Raw genomic sequence first — 13,072 nt, 5'->3', positions numbered from 1 at the left:
TGGAACTTGTAAATTTCACTATATACAGAATATTACAGAATCCCAAGATCCTGGGTGGTTATTGGGAAGAACCTGGGGTCTCAGAGTATGGGAACCCGGAAGGGATCGGGGGGTACATATACTCATAAAGAAAGAGGTGGTTCCCCATGACTCGGGATCTGTTGGACCAAATCCAGTGGTGTGGGGAGTAGAAGACCCTAAAGTAAGGGATCAGAATAACCATTCAGAAAAATTAGAAAATAACACCCAAGTATTAACCACGGTAGAGACACCCCAAGAGTATGGAAATGAAGCTCTTTGGAAAATTCTGCAAGCTACCTTTAGAGTATTAAATGATACACATCCAAATTTAACTAGAGAATGTTGGTTATGTTATAACATTAACCCACCTTTTTATGAAGCCATAGGTTCCATAGCAGAACCAAAGAGAGTGAATGGTACCAATCCTGCTGCTTGCTTATGGAAATCGGGAAGGGAAAATACTCCAGGAATAACCTTATCTCAAGTCACTGGAAAAGGGAAATGTGTGGGAAATGTGCCCCTAGATAAGAACTACTTATGCCAAACAAAAATACAGATTAATGACCCTCGCAAGCCAGCTCAGTGGCTGATTCCAGCACCTAATACTAAATGGGTTTGTAACACTTTAGGAGTAACTCCATGTGTTTCTATAACAACCTTTAATGAAACCTATGAATTCTGCATACAGGTTATAATAGTTCCCAGGATTATTTATCATTCTGAAGAATATGTGTATACACAATATCAAAACCCAGAACATCATTTAGTGAAGCGAGAACCCCTCACAGCACTAACAGTAGCTGTATTGCTAGGCATAGGAGGGGCTGGATTGGGAACAGGTGTAGCATCCTTAGTAAATCAGCACCAGGGGCTCAAAGAGCTTAGAATTTCAGTAGATGAAGATTTAAGAAGGATTGATAAATCTATAAAAGATCTCACAGACTCCCTAGACTCACTGGCTGAAGTGGCCTTACAAAATAGAAGGGGATTAAATCTATTATTTTTACGACAAGGAGGCCTTTGTGCTGCCCTTAAAGAAGAATGTTGTGTATATGTAAATAAAAGTGGAATAGTAAGAGAGACCATGGCTAAATTACAGGAAGGACTGGAAAAGAGAAAAAAAGAACAAGAAATGCACCAAAACTGGTATGAATCTTGGTTTAATTATTCCCCCTGGTTAACTACTTTATTATCCACCATAATGGGGCCCTTGATTTTACTAATTTTAATACTTACTTTAGGCCCTTGCATTCTCAATAAAATTATTAATATCGTAAAAAACAGATTAGAAGCAGCACACCTTATGTTAATACATGCCAAATATGAAGCTTTAAAGGGAGAAGAAACAGAAGATTATTTAGAATTAAGTAGAAAAGAACTACAAAGATTCAGCGAACAAAAGTAAAAAAAATAGAAAAAGGGGGGTTTGTGATAGATAGAAACTCTTTTGTTCGCCTAAATATATAGATATGATAGAATGCTTTGCGAAATTGTACTTTAGATATAAAGTTGAGAAAGGGGTTTGAAGGCCACTAACTCGCTGAAGTTGGCATAATTAATAACAGCCTAGCAGAAATTCCTGGAACACTAGGACAAGATAAACTTGGAGAGAGAACAGTGAGAAAAGGTCAATGGAACAGGAGTGAGGAAGACTTGAAGCCTCCCTTCTACGACCACAAGAGGGTAGAAAAGGATCATCTAATGACCAGAGACGCATGCTCAGAAACGCCGGAAGAAAGCCACATCACCAGGAGGCCGAAACGAATAAAAGGACAAACAGGGAAGCGGGAAGCGCGGCAGCTCCGTGGGGAAGAGGTTTCTCCTCCTCCTCCCTGCCGCCCGGCGCCGACTTTGCTTATTGCTGGCTTGCTATAATTAATAAAAACCTTTTCTTATATATCTTTTTCTAGTGTATTTATAACAAATTTGGTGCCCGTGACTCAGATACAATCTGCAGGACAGATTCTCGGTACCACCGGTGGGCGCCCCCGCTTTAATATTTAGCGGTCCAGAGGACCGCTTTCTGCCTCAGTTGTACCGACGAACTTAAAAGATCCAAGCAATAAGCAAAAGGGAGACCGGTCGACCCCTTAAAATCTGTGCACAGTGTCCGGTCGAAGACGCAGGATGCGTGAGTATTATGAGAGCCGTTCGGCCGGGGTCGGGGTCCCGGAGTGTGGCGAGTGGGGTGTGTGTGAGAGGGGGACTGGCAGCCAGATTCCCCAAGTGAGTTTGGACCCTCAAGTAGTGCGGTTCCCATTGGCCCACGAGGGCCTGGGCCACAAACGAGGGGAAGCGAAAGCGGCTGTGTGATTGCAGGCACTCCGGAAGATAGGGACAGGGGAAGAGCAAGCACCCTGTATCCATTAAACTCCCACCGGTACCTAGAGATAGTCCGTTGGGTTTTATATTAGAGAATTGGGAGCATTTCCCCAGAACAGAAAATAAGGATAAGGCAAAAATGATTGATTATTGTGTAGAAGTATGGGGAGGAAAGGAAATTTCAAGGAATGTATTTTGGCCTGTATTTGGATCAACTGAAGATTGGGTTAAACAAAAGTTAAATTCATGGGTAAGAAAAAAGATTCCCTTTAACCCAGAGGAAAGTGCTTATGCAGAGATCTGGGTAGTGAATCCCGAGGCTTTTATATTTAGGTTGACAGAGAATTTGGGGGAGGGGAAGGGAAAGAAAAAGAAATCTCGAAAAGAAGATGCTTTGATAATCCCCCCACCTCCGTTTGTACCACCACCACCGCCACCACGAGCCCCTCCTCCTCCCGCTCCGAATCTCGAGGAGGAGGATTTCGACCTGCCAGAGGTGGGGCCTGTTACCAGGAACAGATTCAGAAGGAGACAGGAGAACCTATTCCCATTAAGAGAGATGCCAATGGGTGGCCCCCAAGCTGGAATAGGGTTTATATCTGTCCCCCTTAATTCGGGGGATGTCAGAGATTTTAAAAAGGAGATGGGGCATTTATTGGAAGATCCGTTGGGGGTTGCAGAAAGAGTTGATCAATTCTTAGGACCTAATATATGCACTTGGGAAGAATTACAATCCATTTTGAGTATTTTATTTACGGCAGAAGAGAGAAACATGACTAGAAGGGAAGGAATGCGTATCTGGGATGCTCAGCATGCCCAGGGACCACTGGCCGATGTAAAGTGGCCCCTCCAAAATCCCCATTGGGATCATCAGAATCCAGCCCATAGAGTGCACATGCAGGATTTAAGAACTATTATAATCCAGGGAATTAGGGAGGCAGTCCCAAGGGGTCATAATATTAATAAAGCATTTAATGAGAGGCAGAAGAAAGATGAAACTCCTACAGAATGGTTAGAGAGACTAAGAAAAAATTTTCAATTATATTCTGGAATGAATCCAGATACTCAATTGGGACAAGCATTGCTTAAAACACAATTTGTGGCAAAAGCCTGGGAGGATATTCGGAGGAAGATAGAAAAATGGGATGGGTGGCAAGATAAAAGTTTGGATGAACTTTTGACAGAAGCACAAAAAGTGTATGTTAGAAGAGAAGAGGAGGCTCAGAAGAGGCAGATTAAAATGATGGCGGCTGCTGTAAGAGAGAGTAGGGATCAAACATGGAAAGGGAAACAACAGAGACCAATTAGAGATTCAAAAGAACAACAAAACGCTAAGACTTGTTTTTATTGTGGAAAGAAAGGGCATTTTAAAAGAGAATGTAGGGTAAGGATTAAGGATGAAAAGATGTTCAAAGAAGACTAGGGGAGTCAGGGGCTCTTCTTTTTAGGGACCCAAGACCACCAGAAAGAGCCCTTGATAAAGCTAAAAGTGGGTCGCCAGCACCAAGAAATAACTTTCTTGGTGGATACTGGAGCTGAGAGATCAACCATTCAGTTTTTACCTACAGGATGTAGTATATCTAAAGAAACTGCCACGGTAGTGGGAGCAAAGGGGGGAACCCTTTGAAGTGGGGGTTATTAAAGATGTGATAATAGAATCAGAGTCAAAGATTGGGGTGGGAAATTTTTTGTTAGTACCAGAAGCAGATTATAATTTGTTGGGATGAGATTTAATTATTGAATTGGGAATACATTTAGATGTAGTTGATAGGGAGTGGAAAATAAGATTATGTCCTTTAAGAGTAGAAGATGAAGATAAAATAAACCCAGAAGTGTGGTATACACCTGAGAGTGTGGGACAACTGAAGATAACCCCATTCTCGGTCACTATTAAAAACCCAGAAATTCCAGTCAGAATAAAACAATATCCCTTGTCACTTGAGGGACGAAGAGGGTTGAAACCAGAAATTGATAGATTGTTAAGCAAGGGACTATTAGAACCATGTATGTCACCTTTTAACACACCCATACTGCCAGTAAAGAAGCCAGATGGGATTTATCGTTTGGTACAAGATTTAAGAGAAATTAACAAACGTCCAGTAGCACGGTTCCCCGTAGTTGCAAATCCGTACACGTTACTAAGCAAGTTGGGGCCTGACAGTTTGTGGTACAGTGTTATAGATTTAAAAGATGCATTCTGGGCCTGCCCTCTGGATGAGGCTAGTCGAGATTATTTCGCTTTTGAATGGGAAGATCCAGATACGGGGAGGAGACAACAACTGAGATGGACGGTATTGCCCCAGGGATTCACGGAATCCCCTAATTTATTTGGGCAAGCATTAGAACAGGTTTTACAGGATTATCAAATAGACCCGGGAGTGACCTTGATACAATATGTGGATGATTTACTTTTAGCTGGGAAAGAAGAAGAAGACGTAAGGAGAGAGAGTATTAAGTTATTAAATTTTTTGAGTTTAAAGGGATTGAAAGTATCCAAAGCAAAGCTCCAATTCGTTGAAAAAGAGGTAAAATATTTAGGTCATTATCTGAAGGAAGGAAAAAAAAAGATAGATCCTGAGAGAGTACAAGGAATTTTATCATTACCAATTCCAAAAAATAAAAGACAGGTACGTCAAATCTTGGGATTAACAGGATACTGTAGACAGTGGATTGAAAATTATAGTGGTAAAGTTAAATTTTTGTATCATAAATTGACACAAGAGAGATTAATGAAATGGAGTTTAGAAGATACAGAAAAATTTCAGGAGCTAAAAGAGAGTTTAATTCATGCTCCTGTCTTGAGTCTCCCAGATTTAAGAAGACCTTTTTATTTGTTTGTAAATGTGGAGGATGGAATTGCCTTTGGAGTCCTGACTCAAGAGTGGGCAGGGAGAAAGAAGCCGATAGGGTATCTATCAAAGATTTTGGACCCCGTGAGTAAGGGCTGGCCAACTTGTCTGCAAGTAATAGCAGGATGTGCCCTGCTGGTAGAGGAAGCTAGGAAAATTACCTTTAATAGCAATTTGAAGGTAATGTCCCCCCATAATATTCGGGGTGTGTTACAACAAAAGGCGGATAAGTGGATTTCAGATGCTAGACTTTTAAAATATGAAGGAGTTTTAGTTGAGGCCCCAAACTTAATATTAGAAACCACCACTTTACAAAATCCGGCTGCATTTTTGTATGGAGAACCCGAAGGAAAATCCCTGATACATGATTGTATAACTACAATTGAGGAACAGACCAAAATTAGACCTGATTTAGAAGAAGAGGAATTAGAAAGCGGAGAAAAGTTGTTTGTGGATGGGTCCTCCAGAGTAATAAAAGGAAAGAGGAAAACAGGCTATGCCATAGTAAGAGGACCTGATTTGCAAGTCCTAGAATCAGGTCCATTAGATAAATCCTGGTCAGCCCAAGCCTGTGAATTGTATGCAGTATTAAGAGCATTGGAATTATTAGAAGGGAAGGAGGGGACAATATATGCAGATTCCAGATATAGTTATGGGGTGGTGCATACGTTCGGTAAATTGTGGGAAGAAAGAGGTTTAATAAATTCCCAAGGGAAAGATTTAGTCCATCAAAAACTCATAATTGCAGTATTAAAGGCCCTGAGAGGGCCCAAAAGGTTGGCCGTGGTTCATTTGAAAGGACATCAGAAGGGAATGGACTTGAGGAGTAGGGGAAATAATGCTGCAGATCAGGAGGCAAAACGGGCGGCATTACGGACAATGGTCCTAAAAGAAAAAGGGGGGCATGAAGAAATTATGGAACATAAGGATAGTGGTTTAAGAAGTAAATTTACTGAGGAAGAGAGATTAAAACTCCCAGAGACAGGGGCGGTAGAAAACTCAGAGGGGAGATGGTTCCTTCCAGATGGCCGGGAAGTACTACCAAAAGCCATAGCTCAGAGAATATTAGAAAAAATACATCAAAGGACACGTTGGGGAGCACAAGGACTAATAGACTATTTTGCAGCAAAGTATATGAGCAAAGGTATTCGAGACTTAGCTAAGCAAATTACTAGAAGCTGCCTCCCATGTTTAAAAGCAAATAGGAAAAATCTTAGAAAATTACCTTATGGAGGGAGACCCTTGGCAAAAAGACCTTTTGCAAATATTCAAATTGACTTTACAGAACTACCAAAGGTAGGGAGACTTAAATATCTCCTGGTCCTAGTGGATCATCTCACCCATTTTGTAGAAGCTTTCCCTACATCTAGGGAAACTTCACGAACAGTTGTAAAGGTGTTATTGGAAGAAATAATTCCCAGGTATGGGGTACCAGAGACAATAGATTCTGACAAAGGTCCCCATTTTACATCAAAAATAACTCAAGAGGTGTCGGAGGCATTAGGAATAAAGTGGGAACAACACACCCCTTGGCACCCTCAAAGTTCTGGGAGAGTAGAAAGAATGAATGGGGAAATAAACAACTTACTAAACTGGTGATGGAAACAAAACTATCATGGGTCAAATGTGTTCCACTAGCCCTTCTAAATATTCGAACTCAGCCAAGGGCAGATTTGGGAATTTCCCCTTTTGAGATGTTATATGGGATGCCTTATAATACAGAAGAAGTTCAAACACATCCAAATGTGAGTGACCAATATATCAATAAGTACTTAATAAAATTAATGAAGTATAAGAAGGCATTATGGGAAAAAGGAATGCTAGCTCAAAGACCACCATTGGATTTTATATTACATCAGGTACAACCCGGAGATTGGGTGTTGATAAGAAGTTGGAAAGAGAATCCCCTAACACCGAAGTGGGAAGGACCGTATCAAGTCTTACTAACAACTGATTCTGCAATCCGAACTGCAGAGAAAGGATGGACACATGCAAGTCGAATTAAGGGACCTGTGGAGCCACCAAAAACAAACTAATAACTAGAAAGTGATTAGCCCGGCTGGGGACCTGAGACTTAAAATATCCTGGAAAAAAAAATGATATCTGAAAATTATTAATCTGCATAGAGACTTATGAATAGTAAACTCCATAAAGGCTTTTATACAGAATATAAGATACCCCCATCTAGTAGTGAGGAAATATATAATAGAAATGTTAAAATAGGTTGTGCTGTATGCCAGAATTGTTACCCTTTTGTTTGTTTTAAATGTATAGTATGTGAAGAACATTGGTGGACCCACTGTCATAGAGGCTACCCACCGAGAGGGGTGTGTAGATTTTGCTACATTGCCCAGAGAAGACTCACTGATTGGGCCTTAAGAACCAAAACACAGGCAGGGGAATTTGAAAAAGGATCAGAAAAGTGGTGGGCCACTTACTCAAAAGGAGTCAATTCCTTGTATTATTGTTACCATCCAAACGAATCTGCACCTTTTGTAGTAGATATAGTAGCTGGGTTGTGCAGACGGAGGCTTCAGGAATTGAGGTGTGATACCCCTTTAGTAAAACATAGAAATTGGGAAAAATATATACAAAGAAAGAATAAAAAAAGGAGTAATCTCCCTCCTGAAGAATACTCTTGCTGCCGAGAAGATGGTACACCCCGTGGCCCGAGGCAACCGGGTCGACGACGGGAGAGGCAGAGGAGTAATAAACTGTGGAGGGAAACACTCCAATATACATGGGACCAAAAGGTCATGGTCCTGGAAATGCCACAAGAATGGGAATAAGACAGCCCAGCAAAATAATTTATGGGAAGCCCAAATTAGTATTTTACAAAGGAAAAGCCTCTATTATAGCAAGGGAAACCAATGCTCATTAAAAAGGTCAGTAACATTTATAATTTTAATTAGCACATTTAACCTTTGTTCAAGTAAGATACATGAACCCTTTAACTGGTCCTTAATTCGATGGGAAGACCAGGTTATTATTCAATCACAAATTACCTCTGGAGCCCCTAGCTTTCAAGTTACACTAGACTCTCTCATTAAGTGGAAGGGTATTAATTATTTCCCACCTGGTCATAAGGTATTATACATGTGCCCAGCTTCTAACCCAGGCAGAGGATATTGTAATTATCCCGGAGAATTTTACTGTAAATATTGGGGCTGTGAAACAATTTCCATGGGATGGCAAGTACAGAACCCAGATAAGTATCTAAAGGTCGAACGGGGTCCACACGGATGTGTAAAGCCCTGGATAGGCCCCTCAGGGGAGATAACATATATTGGAACTTGTAAATTTCACTATATACAGAATATTACAGAATCCCAAGATCCTGGGTGGTTATTGGGAAGAACCTGGGGTCTCAGAGTATGGGAACCCGGAAGGGATCGGGGGGTGCATATACTCATAAAGAAAGAGGTGGTTCCCCATGACTCGGGATCTGTTGGACCAAATCCAGTGGTGTGGAGAGTAGAAGACCCTAAAGTAAGGGATCAGAATAACCATTCAGAAAAATTAGAAAATAACACCCAAGTATTAACCACGGTAGAGACACCCCAAGAGTATGGAAATGAAGCTCTTTGGAAAATTCTGCAAGCTACCTTTAGAGTATTAAATGATACACATCCAAATTTAACTAGAGAATGTTGGTTATGTTATAACATTAACCCACCTTTTTATGAAGCCATAGGTTCCATAGCAGAACCAAAGAGAGTGAATGGTACCAATCCTGCTGCTTGCTTATGGAAATCGGGAAGGGAAAATACTCCAGGAATAACCTTATCTCAAGTCACTGGAAAAGGGAAATGTGTGGGAAATGTGCCCCTAGATAAGAACTACTTATGCCAAACAAAAATACAGATTAATGACCCTCGCAAGCCAGCTCAGTGGCTGATTCCAGCACCTAATACTAAATGGGTTTGTAACACTTTAGGAGTAACTCCATGTGTTTCTATAACAACCTTTAATGAAACCTATGAATTCTGCATACAGGTTATAATAGTTCCCAGGATTATTTATCATTCTGAAGAATATGTGTATACACAATATCAAAACCCAGAACATCATTTAGTGAAGCGAGAACCCCTCACAGCACTAACAGTAGCTGTATTGCTAGGCATAGGAGGGGCTGGATTGGGAACAGGTGTAGCATCCTTAGTAAATCAGCACCAGGGGCTCAAAGAGCTTAGAATTTCAGTAGATGAAGATTTAAGAAGGATTGATAAATCTATAAAAGATCTCACAGACTCCCTAGACTCACTGGCTGAAGTGGCCTTACAAAATAGAAGGGGATTAAATCTATTATTTTTACGACAAGGAGGCCTTTGTGCTGCCCTTAAAGAAGAATGTTGTGTATATGTAAATAAAAGTGGAATAGTAAGAGAGACCATGGCTAAATTACAGGAAGGACTGGAAAAGAGAAAAAAAGAACAAGAAATGCACCAAAACTGGTATGAATCTTGGTTTAATTATTCCCCCTGGTTAACTACTTTATTATCCACCATAATGGGGCCCTTGATTTTACTAATTTTAATACTTACTTTAGGCCCTTGCATTCTCAATAAAATTATTAATATCGTAAAAAACAGATTAGAAGCAGCACACCTTATGTTAATACATGCCAAATATGAAGCTTTAAAGGGAGAAGAAACAGAAGATTATTTAGAATTAAGTAGAAAAGAACTACAAAGATTCAGCGAACAAAAGTAAAAAAAATAGAAAAAGGGGGGTTTGTGATAGATAGAAACTCTTTTGTTCGCCTAAATATATAGATATGATAGAATGCTTTGCGAAATTGTACTTTAGATATAAAGTTGAGAAAGGGGTTTGAAGGCCACTAACTCGCTGAAGTTGGCATAATTAATAACAGCCTAGCAGAAATTCCTGGAACACTAGGACAAGATAAACTTGGAGAGAGAACAGTGAGAAAAGGTCAATGGAACAGGAGTGAGGAAGACTTGAAGCCTCCCTTCTACGACCACAAGAGGGTAGAAAAGGATCATCTAATGACCAGAGACGCATGCTCAGAAACGCCGGAAGAAAGCCACATCACCAGGAGGCCGAAACGAATAAAAGGACAAACAGGGAAGCGGGAAGCGCGGCAGCTCCGTGGGGAAGAGGTTTCTCCTCCTCCTCCCTGCCGCCCGGCGCCGACTTTGCTTATTGCTGGCTTGCTATAATTAATAAAAACCTTTTCTTATATATCTTTTTCTAGTGTATTTGTAACACCTCCTGCAGCAATATGGAGGGCAGAACAGCAGAAGACCTCTCTAGAAACTGCCTTGAAGGAAGAGGCTGTGACTGTTCGTCAGAGGTGGCATCACTGCAGAGGAAACTGGAGAGCCAGGAGAAGGAAAGGAAGGATGTGCTGGTGAGAATGGCAGCTGCCACAAAGGGCCATTTCCTAGCTATGTTTGCACCTTGTGTTACCAGTTCTAAGGAGCACCTTTTTCCAGTTTAACTTTCCTAATTGCATTCTTCTGAACAAGGAGGAAATGATGTTGTAGCCATGTCAAAGCCAGTTAGCACTGAGGCTGCTGATTTTCCTCCATGCTGGAGTTCTGTGCCCTGGAAGCTTTAGTTCTCCATGTCCACACTGTCTCCATTGACATTGCATGGTTTGGGCAATTTCTGGTGTCCAAATCCATGTTCAGATTTCTAAATATCTGGAGCTGGCAGGAGGGATGAGAAGACCTAGGTTGCTGTTAATTGAAAGGTGTTTGGCCTTGGCCGTGTGAGAGCAGGCAGTGGGGAGAGAAGAGAGGAAAGCCAGGTGCTGATGAAGATCAGGACGTGTGCCTGCAAGGGGAGAACTCGTCCTGAGTGGCAGCAGGGAATGACTGATCTGGCCATTGGTGCTGCAAGAGAGGGCAGTGGGGCTCTCGGGGATGCTGCCATGGAAAGTCTACACAGGAGTGTTGGAAAACCACTCCTGTTGCCCCAAGGCCTTGGAATGAAATGCTGAGGGTGTTTGCTCCTCCTTCCTGATGGAGAGCACATCCTCATGGCACTGCCTAAATCCTGCTTAGCATTGACTTGAAATCCTGGCTGCAGTTCTGGCAGCTCGTGCCCAAAGGAACACGGGAGTGGAGCTGCCAGAGGTCAGGGACGGGCAGAAAGGAAGCTGGGATGGGCTGAGCGAGCTGGGAAAGAGGCAGCGTCAAGGGGGGCCCAGCCAAGGTCTGCAGCAGCCCGAGAGGCAGAGAGAGAGGGGGGCAGCACGTGCCTGCCCCTGCAGCAGGAGTCCAGATCTGGTATGAGAAGCAAACCAAGGGAGGCAATGAGTGAGTCTTCTTCTCCCTGTTTTGGAAGCATGAACGGGAATTGTACCACCAGCAGCTGAGAGACCTGGAAAAGGACATGGGTGCACCTGACATCCAAAGAGGGAAGAAGATAACCCAGGAATTGGAAGTGGAGAGGGAAGACATGCAAGAAGAGTTGGACCACGGGACTGCTGCTGCCTTGAAGAAGAGAGGAAGAGAAGAAATCAAAGGGACAGAGAATGCTCAACTCCTGAGTGCTGCACTGAGGAAGAGTGAAATGGCCAAGGGGACTCTGAAGAAAAACTTTGTAATCCTGCAGAGAAAATCTCCTGACAACTGCATGGGCCAGTCTCATCTCCAGGTAGGCACAGGCACTGACCTTCAGTCCACTCCAATGTCCCTGAAGGATTCCAGTGATATTTCCCATAAAGAAGTGGGACTCTATATCCCTGTGAGTCCAGGCCTGCTTGGCCAAAGCAGCCCAAGCTGCGGCAGGCAGCCTTGTCTGTCTGCCTGGCCCCAGCCAGAGACCATTGACTGGCAGATTGTTTCCTGGCATGCCCAGAATGACTGCTACAGCTCTGGAGTTTGCTGTTCAGATCAGCTGCAGGCCAAATGCTGGGCATGGGGAGCTGCTTCTCCTGTGCTCACACAAGATCATGGCAACACGTGGGGATTTGGATTTGGTGTGGGAAGGAATGGAGCAGGTGAGCAGGGCGATGGACTAAACCCAGCAGAGTTTTGTACCAAGAGATGTGAGCAGCAGCAGCTGCACTGCTGGTGCCTCGAGGATGCTTGCCAAGATGGAGATTTCTGAGGGACAGCTCTTGTGGTGTTTGAAATAAGGCAATCATCTCCCCTCTGAATCCCCAGCAGGCTGTTGGAGCACAAGAGGAGCAGCTGTTACTTGTCTCACAGAGCAGGCTGGAACCTCAGCAACCGCTTGCATCAGCAGATGATGCCTGAATGAACCACTGAGCCCAGGAGAACTTTTGAGCACGTAAAATGGGCTTTCTGTGCCTCCACGGAGCCTCAGGCTCCTCTGGAGCACAGCACGTTTGCCCAGGCAGTGCTTTGCAGTGCCCTGCTTGTTTCCTTGCCTCTCCCTGTCCCTGCTGCAGGCACAGCCTTTTGTTTGTTCTGTCTCTTGCGGCAGCCCATGGCTTTCTCAAAGGTGCCTTCACTGCACTGTCTCCCTCCCTGGCCCCGTGTCCCTGGACACACCCTGGCCTCTCTTGCGCAGCCCCCAGCGAGAGCTTTTTGCCCCCAGTGTTGTCTGGTGCAATTCAGGCTCTCAGAGCAGAGATCTTGCATTGATGTCCAGAGGTTCTTTTGCTCCATGTTTGCTGACAGGTTTCTGTGACCTTTCTCCCATCCAATGTGCAGGTGGAACCTGAAGGAAGAAGAATCAGAACTTTTAGGAGAGTGTTCCCCCCAGAGTCCTTTACGTTCAGTGTCTCCAAGTCTGAGCAGCAAAATAGGTCAACTTCTGAAAGAAGCTCCAGCAGCTCAGGGGAGCAGCAGTAGCCCTCCTGCTGATGCACAGCCTGTGGAGCAAGGGGTCAGTGGCCCAAATGTGTCCTTTGGAAATGAGAGTTGGGTTCCTCACTGCTG

General features: G+C 43.2%; 2 protein-coding genes across 3 annotated transcripts in view; one reads left to right on the top strand and one right to left on the bottom strand.

Moving 5' to 3' along the window:
- The window catches only part of LOC111943906 (uncharacterized), a 261,321-nt gene extending 249,694 nt beyond the window's left edge, over nucleotides 1–11,627 (top strand). The window contains exons 22-23 of the mRNA XM_086853479.1: nucleotides 10,434–10,566; nucleotides 11,508–11,627. The gene's annotated coding sequence lies outside the window, so the exon portion shown is untranslated. The remainder of the gene's footprint in view (nucleotides 1–10,433; nucleotides 10,567–11,507) is intronic.
- The window catches only part of LOC147650241 (uncharacterized), a 293,456-nt gene that overhangs the window by 254,810 nt on the left and 25,574 nt on the right, over nucleotides 1–13,072 (bottom strand). The window lies entirely within an intron of this gene.

The sequence above is a fragment of the Cyanistes caeruleus genome, chromosome 16 (assembly GCF_971803275.1).
Source record: "Cyanistes caeruleus chromosome 16, bCyaCae1.hap1.1, whole genome shotgun sequence".
NCBI classification, from domain to species: domain Eukaryota; kingdom Metazoa; phylum Chordata; class Aves; order Passeriformes; family Paridae; genus Cyanistes; species Cyanistes caeruleus.
This window is presented reverse-complemented; position numbering and strand designations above follow the sequence as displayed.